This window comes from Apteryx rowi, unplaced genomic scaffold (assembly GCF_003343035.1).
Source record: "Apteryx rowi isolate R43461 unplaced genomic scaffold, aptRow1 scaffold_3, whole genome shotgun sequence".
Taxonomy (NCBI): Eukaryota; Metazoa; Chordata; class Aves; order Apterygiformes; family Apterygidae; genus Apteryx; species Apteryx rowi.
This window is the reverse complement of record NW_020449418.1, coordinates 8,545,299-8,570,181: the sequence shown is the minus strand read 5'-3', so window position 1 is coordinate 8,570,181 and position 24,883 is coordinate 8,545,299. Positions and strand designations below refer to the sequence as shown.

At 37.4% G+C, this 24,883-nt stretch overlaps 1 protein-coding gene across 1 annotated transcript in view; it reads right to left on the bottom strand.

Moving 5' to 3' along the window:
• The window catches only part of GMDS (GDP-mannose 4,6-dehydratase), a 282,728-nt gene that overhangs the window by 230,235 nt on the left and 27,610 nt on the right, over positions 1–24,883 (bottom strand). The gene's annotated exons all lie outside the window — the stretch shown is intronic.

The following is a 24,883-nucleotide window of genomic DNA, read 5'->3' as shown; positions in this document are numbered from 1 at the left end:
GGTTACATAAAGACGACGGACATCTTAGACCACCCTCAAGTCTTTTGTTGTTATTTCTTTTTGTTTTCTTTTTTAAAGAATGCATATATCTAAATAAATTAGTTTATTAATAAAAAACAGTGAGACTACCCAAATACTAATGTTTTCCAAAGGGTTGCAATGGTTAAATGCATTGTTTTCCTAGATATCTGGGATTCTTTTTCCCCTAGGTTCAGTGAGATCATGAAATTGTGATTCCAACTTTATCATTTGGAGGATGCACATTATTTTGTATTTCATTCACTGTATTTCATTGCAAAATTCATTCCTGCTCCCTGTAGGGTTGCTTTAAATAATACTTGGTTTTCGTTATTTTCATATCTTGATTTTTAGATTATGACCACTGGGTTTCTAAAACCTAGTGAACACTTTCCTCAAAAGCACAGGGATTTGAATTTAGACCATGAGTTCAGGCTAAACAAGTTCAATGGCATTTGTACACTAATAGGCACACTAAAATTAAAATTACATGCCTTTTGAATAGCCAAATATATGATAGAGTGGTGACAGATGATATCTCATCCAAATGGAAAGCAGTAAAGTTAGTGAAAATGAATGCATTTGTAAAATGTTTTTATCAAATTCAGAAAGTCATAAGCAGTACAGCTTGTACATTAAATGTGGATATATATTTTTTTCATAATGCAATTCTGCTCCTGGAATATGTACCTGAACATTTTCTGTTTTCTGTTCAACAAATGATAGCTCCTGCAGAATTATTAAATAACATAGAGTGTATGTTTCAGACTACAAACTTTTGCTGTAAAGTCAAGAGCACTACAGTACCTGTTTGTATCTTTTGACTCTGCCAAAAGTGTTAAAAAAAAAAAAAAAAAAAAAAAAAAGGGGACCCTATGAGCACCATTTGGAATGAAGCAATGAAATAATTCAGAGCTTATCACAGGATTAAGATGAAATTTTATTTTTCTGTGAACTGCTAGAACTAATTGAAATTGTGGTTATTAGCCATTTAGAATATATCATCATTTTTGTGGGTTTTTTTTAAAGGATTAAAGTAATGTAATTTTCATATTCCCTGAAAAGATTGTTCTTATAAAAAGCAAGCTTAAGAAACAGACCAATTTTCAGAAATTTACAAATAAAAGGATATTCAGAGGTCTTTTTTGCATCAATGTTGCACAACAATTAGATAAATGAGAGTCAACTGCAGGACCGAAGCCCAAGCCATTCTTCCAGACTATGTCCTGCATATTCAGCAGGAGAAATATGTTTATCAGAAAGAAAAAAACAGTGCAAATCACAGGACCAATACTGGTACTCTGCTAGTGCAATTTCTAGTAGCGAAGTACTGTGGTTCCTCATCACTGGCTGAATGCGTTTGCAGAGGGAGTGAAATTCTGGCTTAACAGAAACCAATGACAGGGTCTCTTTGGCTTAGTAGGACTGGCATTTCTCCAAAGATTTTTTGTATTTTGTATGTTATCAATGTGCTTTGAGATCTTCATACAAATTATTAGTAATTAATTAAAAATAGATCCAACCTATTAGACCAAACTATTAAGACTAACGCTGAAATTTCCTAACCTTTTGCACTGAAATAAGGCTGTATTTCTGGAATTAACAGTTGAAGCAGAAACTTTTTTTCACGGATAAAGTACATGGTCTTAAGTTCCAGATTGCAACTGAGTAACAAGTTAAACTAGCAGCTTTCAACACTACAGTCCCATCTGCAGTAAAAGTCATGAGAGTTCTAATCATCATCTGCATTATCGCAAGTTTTACTGTCAACCTAGGAGACGAATGAACATCAGCTCCCATTTTGGACCAACCACTTTCTGAGCATAAAAAAGGAATGTATGAGGTACAGCACGTGTGTGAACTTCTATACAATCAACTTAACCAAAAATGTATGAAAATATGAATGATACTTCACAGGAAAAAGCAGATTCATCTAGGGCAGCACAGCAAATACTACTAGCAGCTGCTGTCTTCTTCCAGAATCACTAGTAACTGGAGAGAAATTGTCTTCTAAGATCTTCTCCAAGCAAAATCAGAATATACCTCAAAAGGCAGAAATGAAGAATTAAAGAGCACCACAGTGAAAAATAAAGGAAAACTTTGTTTTCCAGGAATATTTCCAGTAAAGGTTCAGCAAAATAATTCCAGGTCTCTTTGAAGTGCCTCATCATTAAAGCTGGGGAAGAAAATGCAGCTACTGTTCCTTTTGAGAAATGTGTTCAGAATTCTTTTCAGGCAACCAAGGACTGAATGTCACATTTCAAAAGCATTTAAATGATATAGTTCATAAATAATGTTTAAATACTGATTCTGTTCAAACACAGTATCTTAAAATATCCTCTTACACTTCATGTTTGATCCCATGCCATTAAATGCACATCATAACCAGAACTTAAACTGATGCCCACTGGAGCCATACAAAATACCTAAGGTTATGTCAGCATTTCCATTATAAAGCCCTATTCTAGGGGTTTGTAATTTGACTGTAAAATTTTGCTTTGGCCTGAAACTTGGCAGACATAACGTTTCTTTCCTCCAGAATGATTCTATCTAAAGATCTATGTGGAGCTCTACAGATACCTTTATATAACTAAATACAAAGTATCTTTTGAGACACAGAAATGGTTAGCTTCCTTCTTCCTCAGGAGCTATCAAGAATGGGTTAATGTACCTACAGGAGCATTTTCCTCCATAGAACGGCCAATTAAGAGCAACACAGTATAGACAGAGTACATCAGGTAGCTGCTGATGTGTTAACCACTTTACATCAATTTTCACYGAGTCTAGAAGATGCAGCCACTAGCTATCATGGCTGAATAATGTCCATGTTACTACACTACTAGCATTACTACTGCACATGGAAATGTGTTGGTGCTATCAGCAGAAACTAACTTAGATTGGTGGGAGAGAGATATCAGAATTCTGCGTTTGTCTCCTGGCTTTGTACTGCCTCCTCAGTTCAGGGAGGTCATATAAAATGCCTCACTGCTCATACCTAGCAGGAATGAACTTGGGTGCGTTCAAATCTCTTTTGGCCAACGCTGTTGTTATTAAATGCATGATGTATTCTGACTTATTCGGCCATTTATTCAAAATGTGTGAGGGTGACACTGTTTCACATAAACTAAGAGCAGAGTCGTTCTTGCTCCCTCAGCAGGGCTAAGCATGCTGGACTGACTGCCTTGCATAGCTCTTCTAGCTAGCTCTGCACAAAATATATTGAAAGTATGATGGGCCAAATTATGGTCTCTTTTGGGTTGTTACTGACAGCACTGGAATTACTCTATTACAACAGCAGAGATTTGGCCCAGATGTGGCAATGGATTCTTTAGTGTGTCGCCACATTTCAGCCGTTCCAAACAGTCTTGGTTGAGGCATGCATTTCAATTTTTTTACGTTTTAAAACAGGCTTTAAACATGAGTTTTCATGATATTAACAGGTCTTTCAGGGACGTGGGTCCCTGAAAGCTTAGATTCTTTTTCAAGACCCAAGCCATCCCTCTCAGATCATTAGCATTCTAATAGGAAGCATAATGTCTGATTTACAAACCCAATTTATCCCAGATATCATCTTAAAAAGGACTGATTTTTCATTAAGCAAACATGATCTGTAAAACATATACTTCATCAGCAACTATTATAGGAACAATACTACAATAAAAAGAAATAGCAAAGGTATAATACAATAGCTTCCCCTCTCCAGCCCAGGCCTGTTGCATGCTGTACAGCAAGGCTCAGGGTGGATCCTGGCTTGTCCTTCTGAAAAGGACACTGTCTACATCTAGGACAGTTTTGAAATCTGGATATGTCTCTGATTAACACATTTTTAAAAATAATGCTTTTGGGAGCACACTTTCACTGGTGTGCACCTATTATTCTGAAGTTGAATACCATCAGAGAAAAAAAAATCTGCACAGTTAACCTCTGCAGAGTTAACATCAGTACCCATTCCTTTTATCAGCACTAGGATTTCACCCTTTGGGTATTATGAGAAAACTAACTGTTTGAATTAGGTGTTTTTGTCTAGGATCTGTGGTTTATGAGCAGCAGCCAAATGGATGAAGCAACTCAAGAAGCTGCTGTTATAGCAACTGTTTCTTTTCAAGAACCACCATCTTCCAGTCTCTCAAAGCTAGATAACAAAATTCAACAGACTACAAAACTGTGGCCTTAGAAAGACTTCTATCCCTGTATAACACTAGCTGCATCATGCATAAAAAAAATCCAGAGTGACAGACAACCTAATAGCATTTAATAGCAATATTTATCAGCTGAGATGCAGTATTAGCACAGTCTATCAAGTTTCCATAACATCTTTTTTTTCTTTTTGCATAAAATATGACAAAAAGGCCTCTGTCTCTAAAGATGTTGGCACAAGAAAAAGGGGATTTTTTTTCCTCCAAGTTTCTAAGGTTCTGGCAAAGATTCTGGTGGAAGCCCAACGTGTTCAAAACACACTGTGTACCCAGTGCTTCTACTAACTAAAAGGAACATATTTCTTTTAACATAAATGTGTTGTAAATGATACTTTTAATGAGATCATTAAAATGTTTTGATTGCCTGAAAGTTCACACTGCTCATAATTTCCATTCTATTAGAAGCCTTTTCATTTTTGTGGCAAGCTTAAATTAAAAAAAAAGTAACACCCCATTCTTCTAAGAAAAGAAATCCAGAGTCTCCTTTAACTTTACTGATGGAAATCAATAACATCTATTCTGAAGTCAATGGAGTTATGTTAATGTAAACCAGAGGAAAAATCAAGTTCCAGGTCTTTAAATTAATCTTTCTTTCTTTTTTTTTTCAGTTTTAAATGGAATTTTCAACTGTATATTAATCAAAACAACAAATGCAGTACTGCATTTGGCTGATACTTGCAAAGCAGTGACTTAGTATCTGTTAAACATCAGCTGATATATTTTAACTGTGAATTCACCGTATGTAAAAAAACAAATGATTCTTTTAATCACAAAAATTACACAGAGTACAAACATCACTGTTTGGAAACAAAGGAAACATCACTGTTAAAGTTAATTTTTCCCTTCCCACCTCTTCATCATACTGTAATACTAATTTTAAGTAGCAAATACAGCTATATTTGAATGAGTTTGCCAGGAAGTCCACAATCGGATTTTTGCAAAATGAAATAAATATGAAATAAAGGTGAAATGATTCATAAGCAACTCATTGTAAAGTCATGTACTGCATGGGCAACATCTTCCTGACCTGAGTGATATATCATTTTACTTCCTGAAATGTGAGATATAATGCTTTAATCTTTACATTTTAATCCTGTGTAGCAYAGCTGAAAATATTTTGTCTTATCATAAATAAATAATTTTGTTTATTCTCTCTGTCCTTTAGAATTGTAGTAACATCTTACAATAGTGCATTTCACAGATTTTTAATGCATATGTAAAGAAGAATGCTTTTCAAACAATTTGAGTTTGCATATCCCTGCCTATTTTCCAGCGGACATAAGGGACCTCTAAACAGGGAAGACAGAGCTACTAAATGTTTCTTAAAGTTATTCTTCATCAAACCATCTTGAAAAAATCATGTAATACTAAAATCCACAGACCACAGATTGAAAACCACTGCCCAATAACAGGAGAAAAAAATTCTCTCTCCTTATCAATTGATGCCCATTTTGTATTACTTTAAAATGTTCAATTTCAATAAAATGAAGCAGTACTCCTCCATTAAATATTGGTAAAAAAGACATTAATTGAAGCATGTGATTATGAATTATAAATTGAATTTTAACAACTGAATTCCTTAACTTTATCCTAAAATATATTGCAGTAACCATTTTGAACCTTCCAACTCAAAAGCCGAACGTGCTAATACAGAAAAAAGGCTGCTTGGCCCTATTTCCTATAGGCACCACATTTTTCAGCTGGTGTTCCTTGGGTAATGGTAAATGTAATATCCCTCTTTTAAAAATCAGACAGAGGCAGAGAGGTAAATGCCCGCACTGGTGGGAAGCCTGCGCGGCAGGCGGGCAGCGCGCAGGAATTATGGCCYGGCTCTTCAGCCCCCCCAGCACCTCCAGCAGGAGGCCTGCGAGCCGAGGACGTTTGGACAGCTGAGGGCAGCAGCCGTTATTCGATGTCGGGATGGAGGGCACCTAAATTAATGATTTTCATAACCTGAGGGGCAAGTAAGAGGGGGAGACACTTACCTTGCAATGAATGATAGGGGACACAGATTGGGGGGAACGCAGACAGAAATTTCGTTTCCCCAGTAAGCCGAAAGGTAACATGAAGCTCACCTGGAGGGATGCCTACTAGTAGGCCCTATAAAAACGGGGCACGGAAGTGGGGCTTGAGATCTACCAACTCCAGGGAGAGGAGAAGAAGCAGAGCTGCTGCTTGCCAGCAGGTATCAGCATAGCAGCCTACATTCCTCAGTAATTTAGCCCAGCTAACCGCCAGCATGGGCATCTGTCATCAGAGCCTCAAATGCTTCACGACTGCTTTGCATACAAACAGACGCAAGTTTCCACCTCTGCAAAGAGCAATGACAGGATGATTTCTACAACTACAAACTACAGAACAGCCCCTCTCTAAAGTGACTGTGAAAAACTGACATTTAATTAGCAGGCAATCCGCATGCGTAATGGCAAACACACAGCTATTAGATTTCATATTCAAAATGACCTTATTCAGAACTAATTATACACATCAAAGCTATCATATAGGTTTGTTAAAAGGATATGGCAACATACCAGCAATAATCGCTGGCCACAAAAGTGTTATTTTAGTATATTTCCTCTAAATAATTTTTCTTAATTTAAAATATTTTCCCCTCAGGAACTGTATACTGGACAGGAAAAGGTGAGGCATCAAAAATTCTTATAGAGGAAAAACCAAACATTAATACTGAAAACAATACGTAAAAGTGTTATTCCTGTTCCCAAGTTTATGCTGTTAATGGTACTTACATAAACAGAGCAGTTTCGCTTACAGAAAACTTAACCTTTTGCTCCAAACTATTCACTTTGATTTCTTAATCACAGTTCATATGCAATATACATTAAAACAAAGGTAAATGTATTTAGCCACTACGATTTGTTCAACACTCATTTAAGCTGTATTTTTAAAATTGCATAACTAATATTATTGAATTAAACAGCTCATTTAAGCTGTCACATAATTAGACATGCCCCTGCATGTAGAAGGTATGTGTAAGCGCAAGTGTGCTTGCCCATTAGCACGGTCTTTTTGTATTGTTTAAGCGCATGTAAACAATTGAAGTTAAGCACACGCTTTCCTGAATCGGGGCTAAAATGGCTGGAAATGTTTGCAGCCAAAAGGAAAATCCAGCGCTTGTAGAAGATGGAAACACAATGCAGTCTAAGGTAACTTATAAATAAAACTGAGTTCACCTTAACTTGTTAAAGACCTAATAAATTTCAGACATCTGTGCCTTTAAACTTAACACCCCTTTCTTTTCCCTCTGTCTTTCCCTCCCTCCTTCCTCCCAGCAACCAGCAGCACATCAAAAAAGATGCGGTTTGATGGTTCAAGCTGAGACATTCAGTCTCTACCCTAGCACTCCCTTGAGATGAAGCTGGCAAGGCTTTTTTATCTTACCTGGTGACACATGACTGACTCATACAGCTTTTTGGACCTTACGACCTCTGAAGACCTAAGTCTGGTTGGTCCCTCAGCCTCTCCAGGCGGCTGGGACATCAGCTTGTGTTGGGTCACTGTATAACCAAGGTTTTGCTTAAGTCTTTTGTGTCTTGCTGTGCGCTCACTTTATTGCCAACTTTTTAATGTGCAAATTTTCAGAGTATAAAATGTGTCATTTTCACTTCAAGTCGGGGTGAAAAGAACTTTTCATTTACTTCCACAAAAGACAAATGAGTGTGTAACAATAGCTAGCCTTAAAACCAATCGCAGGGGCATACAACTTCGCTGAGTCTTTTATTGGAGTAGGAAAATGGTCTAACCACAGCCAAATAACTTGCCTCCCATACAATCTAATAAGTAGTCCTGCAAAGGTCTGACACCCATACAAACTAAAGATATTCCTAAATCCATGTACTTTCCTTTCTGAGCTTTGTTGCTCCACCCTTTTTCTTTTGGGACTTTCTTCTAGGTTGCTCTGTGACAGTGGTAGTCCTGAAGGCACCCTTTAGGAAACTCTTAGTACTTCATTTGATAATGTGTGTTTCTATTTTCATAAACCACCCTTCGCCTACAGGAGTGCTGGAGCAGCTGCAGCCAAACTGGGGGATCCTGAAGCACGGTTAAACTGTATTGGCAGGGAAGTGGAAAGTGCTATGAGCAAATCCTGGTCCTGTAAAAACAAATCTAAGTGAATGAGTCCTGCTAGATTACTGATTAACATGTAAATTTAGTGTGCCCACCTAATGCAAAGGACTGAACTGTACCATTTAGGAAATACCCTCAACTGACAGTGGTGTGGAGCTACACATAAACTGTTGCAGCTAAAGTTCAGATGATGTTTTCCCCAGGTTTCAGGCACATGAGCTCAGTAGCAATGGCAAAGAGACTGGATTGTACCCAGTTTCCGTGGGACCGTGTGTCAAAGTACAGTTTATGTCCTTTGGAATGGAGCACAGAGCTCCCAAAGAGGTAACAAGGTAGGGACTAAAGAGAGCTGAGGGGGAGGAGATAAAGAAAGCTATGCTCCTCCAAAGACAGAAAGCACAGTTTTCTCTGATACTTGAATAAGGCACATAAAATGCAAGGTGCTACATTTCCTTACACCTTCTGTGTATGCAAATAACTAGGTTCTCAGCTAGGATGTGTGAAAAGTACATCACTGACAATCCCAAGAATTCAATGTCTTAATCATCAGTTGCAATGGTCTGCAATTACCATTGTGAGGATGAGTTGTTTGTTCCAAATACAGATACCCCTTCAAATTCACAGCAGATTAATCAATTCCACATATTTCTCTGCAACACAAGAGTAAGAAAAATTGTCATACTTTGTGCTGCAGAATGCAAATAATCAATGTGTTACCAGGAATATCAGAATGGCTCACAATACTTTCCGGTTCAGTTTGCGTCCCCTAGTTGTGCCAATTTCCTGAGCTCTTTTTCTAGAAGGGTATGTGGGGCTGCTGAGAATAGAACAGGGTAACACTCAAAGCAATTACCTTGGATAAAACCAAAGCAACACCCCTCAAATGTAGTATTTTAACAACGAATCCCCTCGAAATGAGCTTCAAAGTAATTATGCAGGGAAAAAAAAAAACACCACCAAGAGTTTAAGAAGAGAGTAGGAGGGAAATGCAGAGACAAGCTGACAATACATCAGGAAAAGTGAAAGCCAACAAAGACAGCATGTCTCTTCTGCTCCTGAAAAACTTGGACATGTTTGGCTTAGCTGTATTGACCTCCTGTATCCACGGAGCCAATAATAACATTATTTCACCTAGCTATAGTTACTGCTGGTTGCCTAGACTTCCCCTAAAAAGTTATGTCCTTGTTTCAGAACAGGCCATGATCACACTTGTGGGATCGTGGAGTTAAGTAAGGGTGCTATGACTTCCACACCCAGACTCTGAACTGAAAACACAAGGAGATAGAGTGCAGCAGCTCTCTCACATGCAAAAGATACATCAGGAGGTTGCACAATAACCACTGCAGAGAGCAAATCCCCTAGGACAAATCCAGGGCATGTTGTTAATCTTCACGATAAAAAGAAAAAGGCACCAATGCAAAGAAATGGACACTGCATTTACTGAGAAAATCACTTGAACACAGAAAAACAGTAAAATTACAGCAGCTTTTAAAATGCACATGCTTTTCAATGAATTTTCTATTTTTCTAACATTGTCACTGAAACTAAATCACACTCTTGCATTCTTTCCATGTGGGAATGCTTCATTAGCATACTCAATGCTTAAATTAAATAAAAATAAACAAGTAGTTATATACCTAAAGAACCCAGTTTTCTACTAACAAACTAGTGCAGTTTCACCGAAGTCAGATTACTTAAATTTACAAAGAAGAACCTATACTCAGAAATTCCACCATTAAGAAGTCCAACTCTCAGAATAATTTTGCATAAGAAAATGTGAAACAGAGCAGAAATGAGCTGTACAAAACATTTAGAAAGTGATTAAATGACAAAAACAAGAGCATCTGAATAAAACATTCTTCTTCCACAGTTGGACTTCTCATGCCCACTACTGTTTTAAGATCAGTATTTTTAAGAACACTTCTTCCTTTGTGGGCTCCTGAAATTCATTGTTATCCTGTTTTTGTGATATTTCCCATTTAAGTTAGTTTATACTTCCTCTAGGAACAGAAGAGGCAGTCTGATCACCTGCTGTTCTGAAATGCCTACAATACTTAAGCACAATGGGGTGAAACCAGGACAGAAGGTTAGCCCAATTCTGAATTTCCTGGCTTTGTATTTTTAGTGGGACCTTTCACATAACTTTAATATCCACATAGGTAGCTGTGCATGCTCTCAGAAACACACACACGTACACACACATATTCTATACATATTCTATACATGTTCAGGAAAAAGCTGTAAATTCTAGCATTAAAAGTTAGGGCTACATGTGCCAGCGTTATTTTTGAATGTAGAATGATAGTTTCATGAAACACCCTTAAATCAATTACATACCGTAATTTTCTTCCTAATAGGATCGCTCCCTGCACAGAGAAGTGACTTGCTCTGAGAGCAGAGACTACTGTCTTGTGAGGAATGAAACTAGAGTACTACAGAGTCTGAAGTTCAGCAAAGAAAGAAATGATGGATTCATAGTTTGATCTGACTAACATTGCTACAGAAAAATGAATAATACCCTAGCTGCTTCTGAAAAGTCTAAAGTGGTGCTTAGAAAGTCACYCAACTCAAGGTACTTATTTAGCCACTGCCTTACATTCCTCTGCTTCATTACTATGCACTCAGCTGCAAACAAGAGTCATGGAGTTTTATTCTGAACAACAACCAATGAATCAATCAATAAATGTAGACTCTAAATTTTCATGCCTTAGCTTCTCACCTGAAAAATGGGGACAAAATTTCTACATTTTACAGGAATCTCACAAAGCTAAATACCTTGGTATTCACGAAACAGAAAGGAGCACCCTGGAAGAGTCAAAAAGGGGTGAAATCATTCTCTGTTCAGTGCAAGGGTTGAAGAGTGGCCATGAATGGGGCACAGAATCAGTGTACTGTCAGAGAACTCCTTTCTTGCCCCCTGTCCCTCAAATATTGACCATCAAGTCATTCAGGTGAGAACTATCCATCCTGTGCAAGGAATAAGGACCTGTGGGGAAAAAGCAGTGTAAGTACGGACTCTCAAAAACTGCACAGGCACAAGTTTGAATTAAGTTTGTGGAGGCATCTTTAATTCAATCGTTACACAATTTTTGAGCTCATCAAGTTTGCAATGTCCCTTTTTTCCCCCCTCATGTTTTTCAGGGTGTAATAACATTTACCTCATCTCTTATGCTCACACTAATGACTTAGGATGGTGAGGAAAACTGTAACTTCTGTGGCCACAGAGCACAGCCTTCTTAAATTTCCAGCTGCAGTCTAGAACCAACTTTCAAAACTGGACAAAACTGAATTTTAAATGGTTTCCAAGCTTGCTGAGGAGTCATCTCTCAATGAGCAGTTTACTGAGGGGTTCAAGGAGCTGGGAGGGAAATCACTGAAATTTAACCCTGAACCCCATGTGAACCCAGGGATTGGGACTGCATATTTTCCACTGTCCTGCCATCTGCTGCTTCACTGCACGTGGTAATCTTTGGCAACCCCACTGAGAGCTGCCTGGGCTACGGCTCTGTTCAGACAGGGTGTAGAAAGAAAAGACACTGAGAATGTCATGGCTGGCTGACCAGACTACTGAGATCAGAGGGATTATGCCTCATTTGCTCACCAAGCCCTGCCAAAAGCAACACCATTTAACTGCAGGTACTCAAAACTCAATAGGCATGTTTAAAGGAATTCTAGGCTTAAAAAGAGGACCATTCATAATGTGCATTTGTTGGGGATACTGTAGCTACCACCTTTTGGCAATTATTCATGAGAGTTTTTAAAGGGAGTTTACAGCGCCTACCACTTCAGGTACAAACGATATCTGGCAGAAAGTATCATACCTGATTTAAAGGACAGATGGACCTGGAAGATGACTCGGGCAGGAATAAACAAAGGGATTTAATAGCCCAGCAAATGGAAGTAAACAGCAAAAAAACATAGTTATTTTAAAACAGCTACAGTCTGTTTATCTCTAGGCTCTGAAATGCTGCACAGTATGGGAGTGTGAGGGTCTGGTACTTTTATACACAACCCTCATATGTCATCTTGTGACAAGGGACCTCCCTTGAGTCACAGCTAAATCTACATTTGTTCCCCTTAACACTCCCGTAAGTTCTGAATGAAGTAGGCTAAGAATCAACTCTCAGAAACTCAGACTTTCTCTGACCACCCTCTTTTACATATGGGTCTCAGTCCTTTCAGTGACAATGTACTAAACATTTACCAATGGCATTTACTGGCTATTTCAAAATGATAACTGTAAATGCTAAAGAGTATTTCTAAAAAGGTCTTAAAAACTGCAGGAACATTATTGTGGGGTACAAAATTACTGTAGGCGCTGGAATCAAATAACCCTGACTCCAACCTCAAGTTATTAAGATATTTCCCCTGTCCCCTCACCATCCTTTATTCCTACCAGCAGCACTATAAATGAATATGTAATTATATATGTCTCTACAACAACATCCTGCCCTGTTTCTTCACTGAAGTACTGATCTTGGAATTGACAGTGCCTCTCCTCTATCTGTTTGGAAAACGGTCATAGACATTTCAGTAAGATAAGCTTCTTCTAGGGGCTGTAAAACTATGGTTGGCAGATGTCAGGGTTGACAAATGTTCTTCTAATTGCAAAGGGACACTACGAAATTGTCCTCTGACTTGGAATAGGCAGCTGCTGTCACCCTTTCTTCTTCCCTGCTGCTGTACTGCCTCCGCTCTGTCTGCCTCACAGGGAAATCGGAAAAGAGACAGAAAAAGACATATAAGAGAGGAGGAACAGACATCTCTTTCCCAGCTCCAGCTGTGCTGGAGCCAACAGGCTTCATTGTTTTGATGATTCCAGGACTCTTAAGTCTCATTTCATCCCTGCTTGACAGAAGTGCAAAGCAGAGGTGAGAACGGCCTGCAGACTTACAAAGGCAACTTCTGAAATCCTTAAGCCATTCCCTCCTAGAAATGGCCTTTCTCTCTGAGAGTTCGAATCAAATACCCTCGACTCCAATCTCTCATTAGTATGTTCTGCACCTATGTAACACCCACGGGCAGCAACAGAGTTTTGCTAGTGCTAAGCTTTTGTAAACAAAAGGCAAGACAGGCACAATTTGTTAAAATCAGTAAGGCAAAGATCAAACCTGTGTTGCACGGTATTTTCTTTTGATACAAATGCATACCTTGAAAAGAATATGGTTGAAGTAAAAAGTTACCCATTAAAATTCTCAGTTGAAAATGCTTCTTAGCTAAGCTCCTCTGAATCAGAGCTCCAGTCCTGCTCTCTTTCTTGACTCATAACCTCAGTGACAGTCCAGAAGCCAGGCAGAGCCATTTCATAAAATGTACTAAATGAAGCAACTTTTAATAAAAACATGGACTGGCAGGTAGCCATGTTAAAGAAGGAAAGACCTAATAAGTATGTCCTACAGCATAAAAGTCTCTGTTGTTCTCGTTACTGTAAAGAAGGAAAATCTCTTTAAATGTTTTTGATTCAAATGATCATTTGACAGAAACAACGGACAAGACAAATGGCTGTAAAACAAGGCAATTGGATTTCCTACTGCTACAAAATCTTACTTGGCTCCCATGACACATTTTCTCTGTTATTCTCCCTTGCCATGGTAAAGTAAACTTACAGCCTACCCAGAAAACAGATGAGCATAATCAGTCCTTTATAAATTATATCCTTTCACTCAAGGAAAGCAAATAACTTTGCCTCCTCTATAATAACTGTTTCTAATACTTCATTTATTCTTTAAATTGTTTATAAAACACTTCAAGAGAGGTCAAGACAAGAGGGCAACAATAATTGGAGATTAAGGAGACTCTCTAAGTATTTTGCGCCTGTGAGTAAACACTTTGGCAATTGTTATGATACAAGATAGATCTACTAAAAAAATCAGCTCTATTTATGAATTTCTTGAACATGTTATTTCATCTGAGAGAGATTCTTTCTACTCTTAATTTCAATTCAAATTTAAGCAGCTGCAAAGTTTCATGTCACATGACTCAGGCAAATAACAACAGATTTAACCATGGTCTCATATGGAAGAAATGTAAAAGAATAATAAAGGGACAGGAATGGAAGATCTTGTCATGAAGTTTTCTACAAATCTCTTGAGGAAGCAGGAGCTTTCCTCCTCAGAGATGGACAAGTTTACCTTAAAGTCCCCGGAGTCACAAATGGGCAGAACAGAACCATGACAGCAGGGCCACAAGGGACACTCACATTCTCACATCTACATCCAAAAGTGTCAAGGGAAGTGACTCTTCCCCCCTATTTGGCACTGGTGAGACCACATCTGGAGTACTATGTCCATTCTGGGCCTCCCCAGTACAAGACACACATGAAAATGCTGCAGAGAGTGCGGCAGAGGGCCACCGGCATTGTCAAGGGGCTGGAGCACAGGGCTTTAGAGGAGGGACTGAAGAAACTGCCTTGTTCGTCATAAGTAGCAGGGGATTGCTGTCTATAACTAGCTCATGGGATGGTGTAGATGAGATGGAGCCAGTCCTTCTGAGGTGGAGAGTGTACATATGCACTAAAGGCAATAGACATAAGCTGCAAGACGGGAAATTCTGTTTAGATATAAAGTGATTTTTTTCCCCCACAGTGAAGACGGTTAAGCATTAGAATAGGTGCCCAGAAAGGTCGGGGGGGCGGTCTCCATCCTTGAAGATACTCAGAAATCAGCTGGACAAGGTCCTGAGCAACCTGATTCAACTTTGAAGGTGGCCCTGCTTTGAGTGGGGAGAGTAGAGCCAGAAAAAGTCAGAGGTCCCTTTCAGCCTAAATTATTTTATGATTCTCATAGCCATGCACCCAAAGAACATCAGCATCTTCCACAAGAAATAAGCCAAAATTGCCACTGCTTTTTAGGAGGAAAGTTAGCACAATCAGTTCATCTTACTCCTGCTTAGAAAACTACATTCTTGCTCTTCCTAAGATTTAAGTAGGAAAAGTATTTAAGACTGGGCAAGAAAGGACTTATATTCACAGCAAATATTAAACTTAAATTTATATTTCACATATACTAAAAAAGAGAAGGCAAACAAAGGGGAAACTAGGGTAAAAAATTATGTTTAAGAACACTGAAATAACAGTAATAAAAACAGGACAGAGTGCTAAATCAGAAAAGAACGCATATGTTTATTATTATTTCAAACAATGGAGCAAAAAAGCACTATGAAATTTTTTTTTTACCTCCTGACTATTTCTATTTTCTTAAAATGGTGTGCAAGAACAGTACGAACAGCTGTACGAGGCTGACAGAAGTCCATGCAGCCTGGTATCCTGTCCTCAAAGTGGGCTACAACAGATTCTTAGGAAAGGAATATACATACAACCCCCCCCCAGGCCCTACAGAGAAACACTTTACTGGTATTCTCTTCCAGCTTTAAGAGATCCGAGTATGCCTGCGTATGGTTTTGGATGGGCTTCCACAAATTTCATCAATTGCTTTTTGAACCCATGCAAACTTTTGTCATATACAAAATCCTGTGGCAATAAACTATTAACTTCACATAAACACACACTGTAAAGGCAAATCCTTCACTGTTATTTGTTTTGAACCTTCATTTGGCAAGATGAGAACCAGGGGCCATGAAATGAAATGACGAGAGCAAGCAATCACTTCCCATCCACCTTCTCCCAGACGTTTAGGACCGCATGTACTCTTAAAATAACATCTCCTACCTGTCTACCCCACACTGAAGCACCCTAGTTATATTTAAATGCACTCCACAGTGAAACTGTTTCATTTCTTTTGTCAGCCCTGTGGCCTTGCTTCACTTTCCATATTAGACAGGGTGGAGAGTAAAAGCCCGGCCCTGTAAACCACTGAGCGTGCTGGTCTAATCATGAAACATTTACGCTCTCATTTCCTAGAAGTACATGGAGGTGAGTACAAACATCTTAAAAACTCCAGACTTCAGATTTATCCCTTACTACAAATGTCCTCTCTGATGTCAAGAGGACTTCTCTTATGCTTAAAAATGAGCAAATGCTTAAAGATTTTGCTGGAATGTGTCAAACTTGTTCTTATCTTTCCAGATTAAGCCCACTGAGCTCCATTCAGTGCTGTGAATTTAGATGCAGATTTAGGTCTTTGGGTGGGGTTTCATAAAGAGGTTGCAAGCAAAAGGGACAATTGTGTCCTCTTGCAGTCCCTGCGGCATGGTTCTACCCACTCTTTTTTTGTTATTGTTGTTCTTCCTATGCCCATGCACAGTACTAATAGTGACCATGACCATGACATAATTCTGGAAAATGGTACAATATAAACTCTTTACAGCATAATCTTCTGAGCTGCTGAGTGTCGCAACTGTGCAGATTCCTAATGAAGCCAACTTGTGGCACATCAAATAACAACAATCAATATCATCCACACTTTGCAAGTACACATGGATAAAATTATAGTAAGTCTTTAAGCTCTCGATCCATTTGTTTCTTTTAAAATCATAAAAATATAACACATCAGAGAAAAAGAGCTTCTTAGTCATGTTTCTGCATAGCCCAGAACTGGACACTAAAGAAATAACTCTCCTTAATATCTCATTGACCAATTAAGAAAACCCAAGGTACTTAAAAAGAAAAAAAAACAACAATCAAATGCTGAATAATTATACAGAAATAATAAACTTAAACATGACAAAAATATTTGCTGAGGGATTTAAAAGTAGCCAGCACTATAGGCATATCAGCTTACTAAAATGAAGTTAAATTCTTAAGTTATTCTCAAGAGTTTTAGTGGAATTCAGTAAACAGTATTTTACTCATGACAAAGTACTTTCTTTAACCAGTGTATATGGTGACAAGGTATAAAAATGCAGGTTCAAGATTCAGATTTTGTATTGTTACACTGCATACTCACTCCCATCCTTCTCTCCCTTTTTTATTTTTAATACCCATGTTTCCCTGATCTTCTAAAATGCACATTGTCATGTTGATCTAGACACAAACACAAACTCTCTCCAAACTACTTCAACTTAATACCAAATCGATAGAGATTATTCCCACAATTTATTTTAATCCCAGTAAGAACTTTTTCCTTGGATCAACATATTCCCTTACATTATTTGTTAGTCAAACATTGTAGCACTGTATTCTTACATGCCAGCCAGGAAGTACAGTACAACAGAAATAAAGCAACTTATCCAAGCAAAGTAAAGAGCACAATGTAACTAAACAGCATCAAATTATGAAAAAGCTGTTTGCTTTTTTTCCCATAGAGTCAGACTGAACCAGAACTGAAAATTGTTTGAATTGTTATTTTTTCTCAAATACGAACTGAATCTGAACAGTTATTTTGAAGTCTTTGTTGAACCTGATCCAAAATTGAATAAAAAAGAAAACACTTCTGATTACTGGATCAGAATAATTATTTAACAGAAAATATCCCAGAAGAAGCCTCCTTATCACATGAACTTTACATTTCAAAACATTTTATTTTTCAGCTTGAGCAGAATCAGAGATACTGAGGCAGTTAAATCATTACTGACGTGACCAAAATGTACTGACTTGAACTAGAGTCAAATCCAAATCAGATCTGAACCAAACCATTTACAGGTTCTTCTTAATGTTTTACTTTTTTTCAAATATTGACATTTTTAAGTATCACAACCCCATGTTCTTGTACTTCAAGAAATAGAATTTTTATTTCATTTTTAAATGAATTATATTTAACTTAGCAGTTTTCCCATAAACATATATTTTAGAATAAAAGGAAATGAGGTTAAACAAACATTTCCAGGTAACTACTGCCTACATCATCACATAGTTGACAAGTTCTGCTTTCAGAACTTGGGAATTATCATGATCTCTTTAAACAATTTCTTAATGTTATGTTTCTTTCTTTAAAGAATTCTGTAAAATATCAATCCTTTTAATATGTACACCTCACAGTGCCTTGAAAAATCGGAAAGTTCCTGTGTAATAAAAGGCAGAAAAATTCAGTAAGAACTCACTGTGGCAGGTGGTTGCATAAGCATTTCTTTTTGGATACTCTATTGAATAGTAAGAGGCATTTGCCTCAATCCATTTCAAGCAAGGCATAATGAAAAGAAAAAGATGAAGTTAGTGTGGAAAGCATAGGGAAATGGTGGTTACACAGAGGAATACTGGATTCAGAGGAGCTTGGTTTGAACATTGTCAAGAAACAGAAACTTTGGATTCTTGGGGGGAAGTGTTCTTGGAAAACAAATCTTTATTTTAACCTGGATTACTCTGAAAAAGCAGCAAACTAAATAAAATGACAGTCCTTCAAATGACACAAAAATTTACTTTTGTAGGTCCAATAAAATTAAGGGGTATATTTAGATCTGGTACTATGGATAAATCAGTAGATGTTCATGAAATCTTTCTTTTGAAAAAAAAGTATATTGAAAGAAAGCTCACACAAATGTGAATAAAATAACATAAATGCGATCTACAAATGGAAATCTAGTATGTGATGTTAAATATTGCATCTGAAAACATTTTAATGATAATAGTAGAGATGTGAAAAAAGATGTGCAGTGAAAACTGAAGGAATAAGACTGCTATGGAGATTGTCATTCTGCATGATCCCAGGTAATTCTATAGTAAGCGTGTGCAATAGCTTGGAAGGAAAATGACAGCATTACTTAGAAAATACACTTGCTAAAACGCTTGCTAAAATAGGCAAATGAAACCCTTTAAAAATATTTAAAATAATGCTGAATGGTTTGTTAGTATCTCTCCAAGCATTACAATTGCATTTTTTTACACTTCTATTTAGTTTAAGTTTAGTTTCAGAGTTTTATAATTACATTTGCACAGTCTACCAGAGTTTTTTTTTTTTTTTTAAAGGATTTGTTCATAACTTGCTTATGAGGTGAAACTGTTCCCTATCTTCTCCAATAACCAAAAAACAGAAATGTCATCAAGGTAAAAATGCTATATGCTGCATCAAGCCAGAGAAAGAACAAACTGTACAGAAGGTGCAGTTAAAGGAGAATTCTACATATTCAAAATTATTTTGTCTACAGATTTGACCAAGGTTAAATAAACAGTATGCAAGTTGATATTAATATTGTAAATGTTTCCTTCTTAGCATTCTAAAAGAAAAGCATATTTTAAAATGTGTTAAATCTTTCAGAGTTTTTTCTTCAATACCAAGACTTATATTAATAAATATTAAATATTAAACTACCTGACTTTAACCAGCAAAAGCAATGCCAAGTTTTAATGAACCTTCAGATATATGATCAAGGTGGACAATACATGCACACAACTGTGATTTATTCCAGTTTTGCAGCAAATTTTACTGAATATACTAATTCCTTCATCAGACTTTCATGTAGAGTCAACCATTTTCAAGCACAGGACACATACTCACACACATACCTAATTTGGGAAAAAATGAATAACATGCCCAGATGACTGTGGGTTCCTCTGTGGGTGCTGACGCCTGGTTATCATTGTCTACAAATGTGACAGAAAACCAGATGATGCCACTACAGCACCACACCCACAGGGAACCTGCAGTACCAAAGTGACAACAGACACTTCACTTACTTGCAAGACAACCAAAGTTGTGCAATAACTGCAGCACACTGATTAACTGAAGCCCAGAATTGCTTCATCCCATGATTTCACAACAAAGAACTAACTTTTCCTTTAAACACAGTATAAAGTTGTGACGCTTTTCTTAAAATGACACATCTTTATGAGACATAAGTATAAATTTAAAAATGGCCTATTATTTGTTGATTTTTTGCTTCCTGACACTATTTTGTCAATGGATTTTAGATTCATCAGCACGATGAAAACTGTTGCTGGTTCTTTAGTAACACCAGCACGACCACTTATTAGACAGCAAAGGTAGCATTTGCCTACTATTGTTGTTATATGAAATGAAGCTTTCGAGTTTACAGTCTGAGTTATTCTTACACCAATCTTGCTCTGAATGTTTTTATTAAATATTGCATGGTCCGTGGGGAGAAGAAAAAACCTTGCCATTAAATCTGCTAACACTAAGAAGGAATGTAATAATGTGTTGCATTTTTTCATGTGAAACTCATACAGGTTTAAAGAGAAATGCATATTATCCGTACCATATGCTCATGTTCCTGGTTAATGGATTCATTCAGTAGCATCCTCACCTGAAGAAGTCAAACAACCAGTTAGCTGGTATCCATTGAGTATGACTTAAAGAAATGGTCCTGAGACTTTGAGAATGTTAAAACTGTTTTAGAAAACAGTACTGAAACTTGAAGAGTCCTGTAAATGGAAGCCCTGAATCTGAGGGCAGCCAGACCTGTAATACTACAGCATGCCACACTCAATGGAAAGATATTCTTTCAAGTGTAGGAACACTGGCATTTCCACGAGGGCATATCAAATATAAAGGGGAGGCATGCAGCAGCTTTCTACACCAAATAACACAACAAGCATAGCATTTTCACCAAAAGTCAGAGTGACTTCTACTACTAAGTCCTTGTGAAATTCACAGTGGATGTGTTCAGGAATCAAGTGCTGCTGGAGCAGGTTTAGGAGAAAAGTAACTGAAGAGATTGAATTAATTTAGATTAAGCAATAAAAATGCGACCTTCCTTGAGCTTGGGTGATTCAAATCACTTGAAGACCTCAATGTATTTGAGCAGGTTTATGGCCCAGGACACATAGCTGCACATTCTGTGACTCAAAAACAGAGAAGCACATATATTACCTAGTTGTAGACCCCACAGAGGGCAGAGTTTTGACCATGACTCCTGAACAACTAACCGAACAGAGCACGATAGCAAATCACACTGCTAGCACTAGTCTATCCCCAAATGCCTATTAAATATGTGACAGAAGAACACTCCTACCATCTCTTGCTTCCCCTATAACATATCTAGAGGTTATCAAACAAAATCAATGCAAGAATTTTGAAAAAAGAAAGTCAGCCTCCCGTTGAAAAATACATATTAAAGCTAGCAATTATTAGCCTGATTTTCAATGACAGATCTATGCAATAGTTCACACCTAATTTGTACAAGCAAATAGAAGCAAAATAAATGAGTATTTCCAAGCTCAAATAGCTAGTTTAGTCACATGATTAGCTTTACTCTAGATTCAATGGCACTTCAGTTAAGTGCTTAAAACTAAGTATGTCACTAGTATCTGATCAACAAAGCACTGAAGTGCTGAATTATTTTCAACTTACTCTGTTTTCAGCAATTACATAAATGTTGGGAAGCCTAAGGACTGCTTCTGTCCTCACAAAGCACACAACCTCTCCCCTTATCTTCAAGAAGTACAATAAAGGTAACAGGAGACCTTGTATTATTTTTTAAAGAGGGCATGATTCATAGCGTGACAGGGCAGCAAAGAGAAATTCAGTGTGAGTACGTAGCATGCCAGACAGCTCAAATGCCCCTGATAAATATACACCTGCCTGCCACTGACTAAGTTTGTGGGGGGGCAGAGAAAGGTGTCGAAACAACAAACACAAAGAGGATTTATAACTGTAAAGCAGCTGTTAATTTTTTTTTTTTTAAAAAAGCTAAACATTCGTGCTCATTACTGATATTTCTCTCATCTCATTTGGATTTCTTTTTAAGACTAAAATGAACTCTGAATTTTCCAGACTCACACTGGCTAGTCTTGGGATAACTATGATTTTATTTCAAAATTTTTGGTAAATGCTCTCAATCCACCTACTGATGGATATGACATTGACCCAATCAGTAAATACCCTATTCGCCATTCACTATTTGTGAATTCTCACGCTTTTGGACATAGCTTCCATCTTCCATTGGCACCTAACAATTAAGTAGAACAGTTTTTAAATTTTAAGTGTCTAATGAAAGAAAAATCCTTGAAAAGGAAATATTTTAGTACAGTTGTGCACACATTGACCAGCATGGGAAACACATTTAAGTGACAGTATATACTACAAAAAGTTATTATAACAGAGAGATTAAAATAGGCTCAAAACATACTTGCAATTAGATGAATAAGACTGCCACAAATCAGCAGTCTGTCCTGCTGTTAGTTTTTTAGCTGTTTCAAAGTGATCAGGTTTTGACTGCAAATACAGGTCTTTCATGCACCAAAAGTATGTATACCAATCCATGCATTCAACAGTCTGAAACCAAACTAGCCATACACGTGAGGTGTGCGTAGGTGTGTGTTCTTTGATGCATTTTTTTAAACACACCTTCCTGGGAACTTTTAGTGATGACTTAGTGTGGCAAGGTAGAAAACTTCTTGTTCTCAAGTTCAAACCAAGTTCTGACCAAAGGCTCTGGCCCTAGTCTGCTCTCTGACCTTGGTTATAGTAGCTCACCTTCCTATGACTCTGCCATAAAATCTCCCTGGATTACAAATATTTTCAGAGGTGATATCGGATTATGTTCAATTTTTCATTTATTTGTTTTTAATGAATCTTGCAGACTTTTTGAGGAATAGTCAGTTGACATTTCCTTCTGCAGCTGCTTTTGAGCCACTGATGGTGATGACTTATTGTGATTTAAAAGAGTATCTCTTGCTCAGTTTCCCATATATTAAATGATTGTGTGGGTTAATTTCAAATGCTTTTCTCACAACAATATGCACTTTTAATTGGTCTACTTTTAAAATAACTTAAAAATTATATAAGAAAATTTAAGTAGAGTCCTGAGTGAGAAGTATCAACCTCTGTCTCTCTTTCAGAGAGCTATTTTAGAGAAAACGGGGCACTGAAACTACTGAGAAAATGTTTCAGATAAAAGGATGGTGGGGTATTTGTGGCTGTGGTATGGCAGCCACCACATTGTCAGAAGTCACTTTTTCTTACCTAGTCACTATAGTTATTGCTGTTTGTTTGCCATCATAAAGTGCCTAAAAGAATGTGAAAAATCTCTACAGTATACAAGGAAAATGGTGGCTCAGAAGTAATCCAGTTGCTTTGCCTGGTGGTCTGGGGCAGCAGCAGACTGGGGTGCATCATTCATGCATAGTCTCCTACCCATCAGTTACTGGAGCTTGAAAGGATCACCTTGTATCTAGACCATTTCTTTTACTCACCCCTAACGATCCAGTAAGGGCAATGAAAAAAAGTTTGCAAACTCTCAGTTTAAGAAAATGTAACACTGACATCTGCTAATATAACTCAAGAAATGTTAAGAACTACATGGCAAGGTTTTCTAAACTTTGTAGATTTAACATTTTGTAAATTGTGCTGGTGCTTCGATTTTTTTTAAGTAAAAAAAAAAAAGTTGAAGTCAATCATGGGAAATAGCAGAAACTGTAATCTACTTTCTTCTCAACATGGAATAAGTCATAAGGGAGCACATGATTTAATGACAAGAAGATGCATCTGATAAGATAATAATTTGCTCAAGGAGAGATCTGGGTTGCAAATGCAGCTGTTCCAAAAATCTGAACCCACAGGCAAGAAATTACTTAACTATATCCATAACTATTTAGATAAACTGGTGATAGGCCCCAGAAAAATACATCAGATAGATAAGTGTAGAATCAGGGCTACAAGAAGACTGAAAAGAAAAACAAAAAATTTACGAGATCGGAAGGGTTCCCACAAAGTATTGTTGCAAAGATTGAATCAAAAGGATTTCAGTAATTAGACTGTTCAACACAACACCTTCCTTTATCAGTGACTCATTCAAGAAACAAAATTAGATCCCGGTTCAGTTCATTTACATGATTGCTTATTTCCCATATGTGACAAGTTCCGTGGCACTGACCTAGACCATGTGTATGCCCAAACCTAAACACATGCAGAAATGTTCTTAGAATTCAGTTCTTATTTCAGAGGTCTGGTGCTGCTTTTAAAACACAGTCTCACAGAAGGCAAGTGTACTCATATTTTGGCATGACTGCATTGCCTTCATATATAAATATTGGCCAGTCCTAGAAAAGTGATACTGGAACTCAAGATTAAGATGAATTATTAGCAACATATAAATTAGACATTCCCACAAAAATCTCATTCTTATTTTGTGATGTGCTCTAATTAGTACTATGTAGTTAGTCAGTATCAGGCTCAATATCAGAAGAATTAACCAAATTTACTTATTTCATAAGGTCAGATCGTTTTCACAGAAAATCAACGTACCTAGGTAAATCAACTGATGCAATTCTCTTATTACTACAGTCAATACTCCTGAAAATCCATCTGTACAAGTAGACCCTAATGCCCATATTTATCCCTGCTGACATTTGACTGCATGTATAGATAAGAAAACACCTGCATGGATCACTTAGCAGGATCAGTCTCACAGCAGGGAGAAAAAGCCAGTAAGAATGTATGTCTTCAGGACACTGCATGTTTTCTCTGTTCAAACATGCAAACTAAAAAGCATGAAATGATCTTGGCTGCTCCAGAGCGCACAACTGAGTAACTCCTTTTACATTGGCCATGGTACCTTGCCATCAAGTTTTCAATATGCTAGGCAGAGGATCCCTGATAAAACTAACCAGCTTGCATTCTTCTCATCCAGCAAGGAGTCAGCAAGACATAACACCCTGCTGACTTTTGCTATTCAGATATACAGATATATATTCAGATAAATATTCCATAAATATATATGGAAATCTGGCAGATGTTGGCTACCTTTCTTTATAGGAGATGCAGAAGAACAGCAGCTGTCACATTGTAGGGATT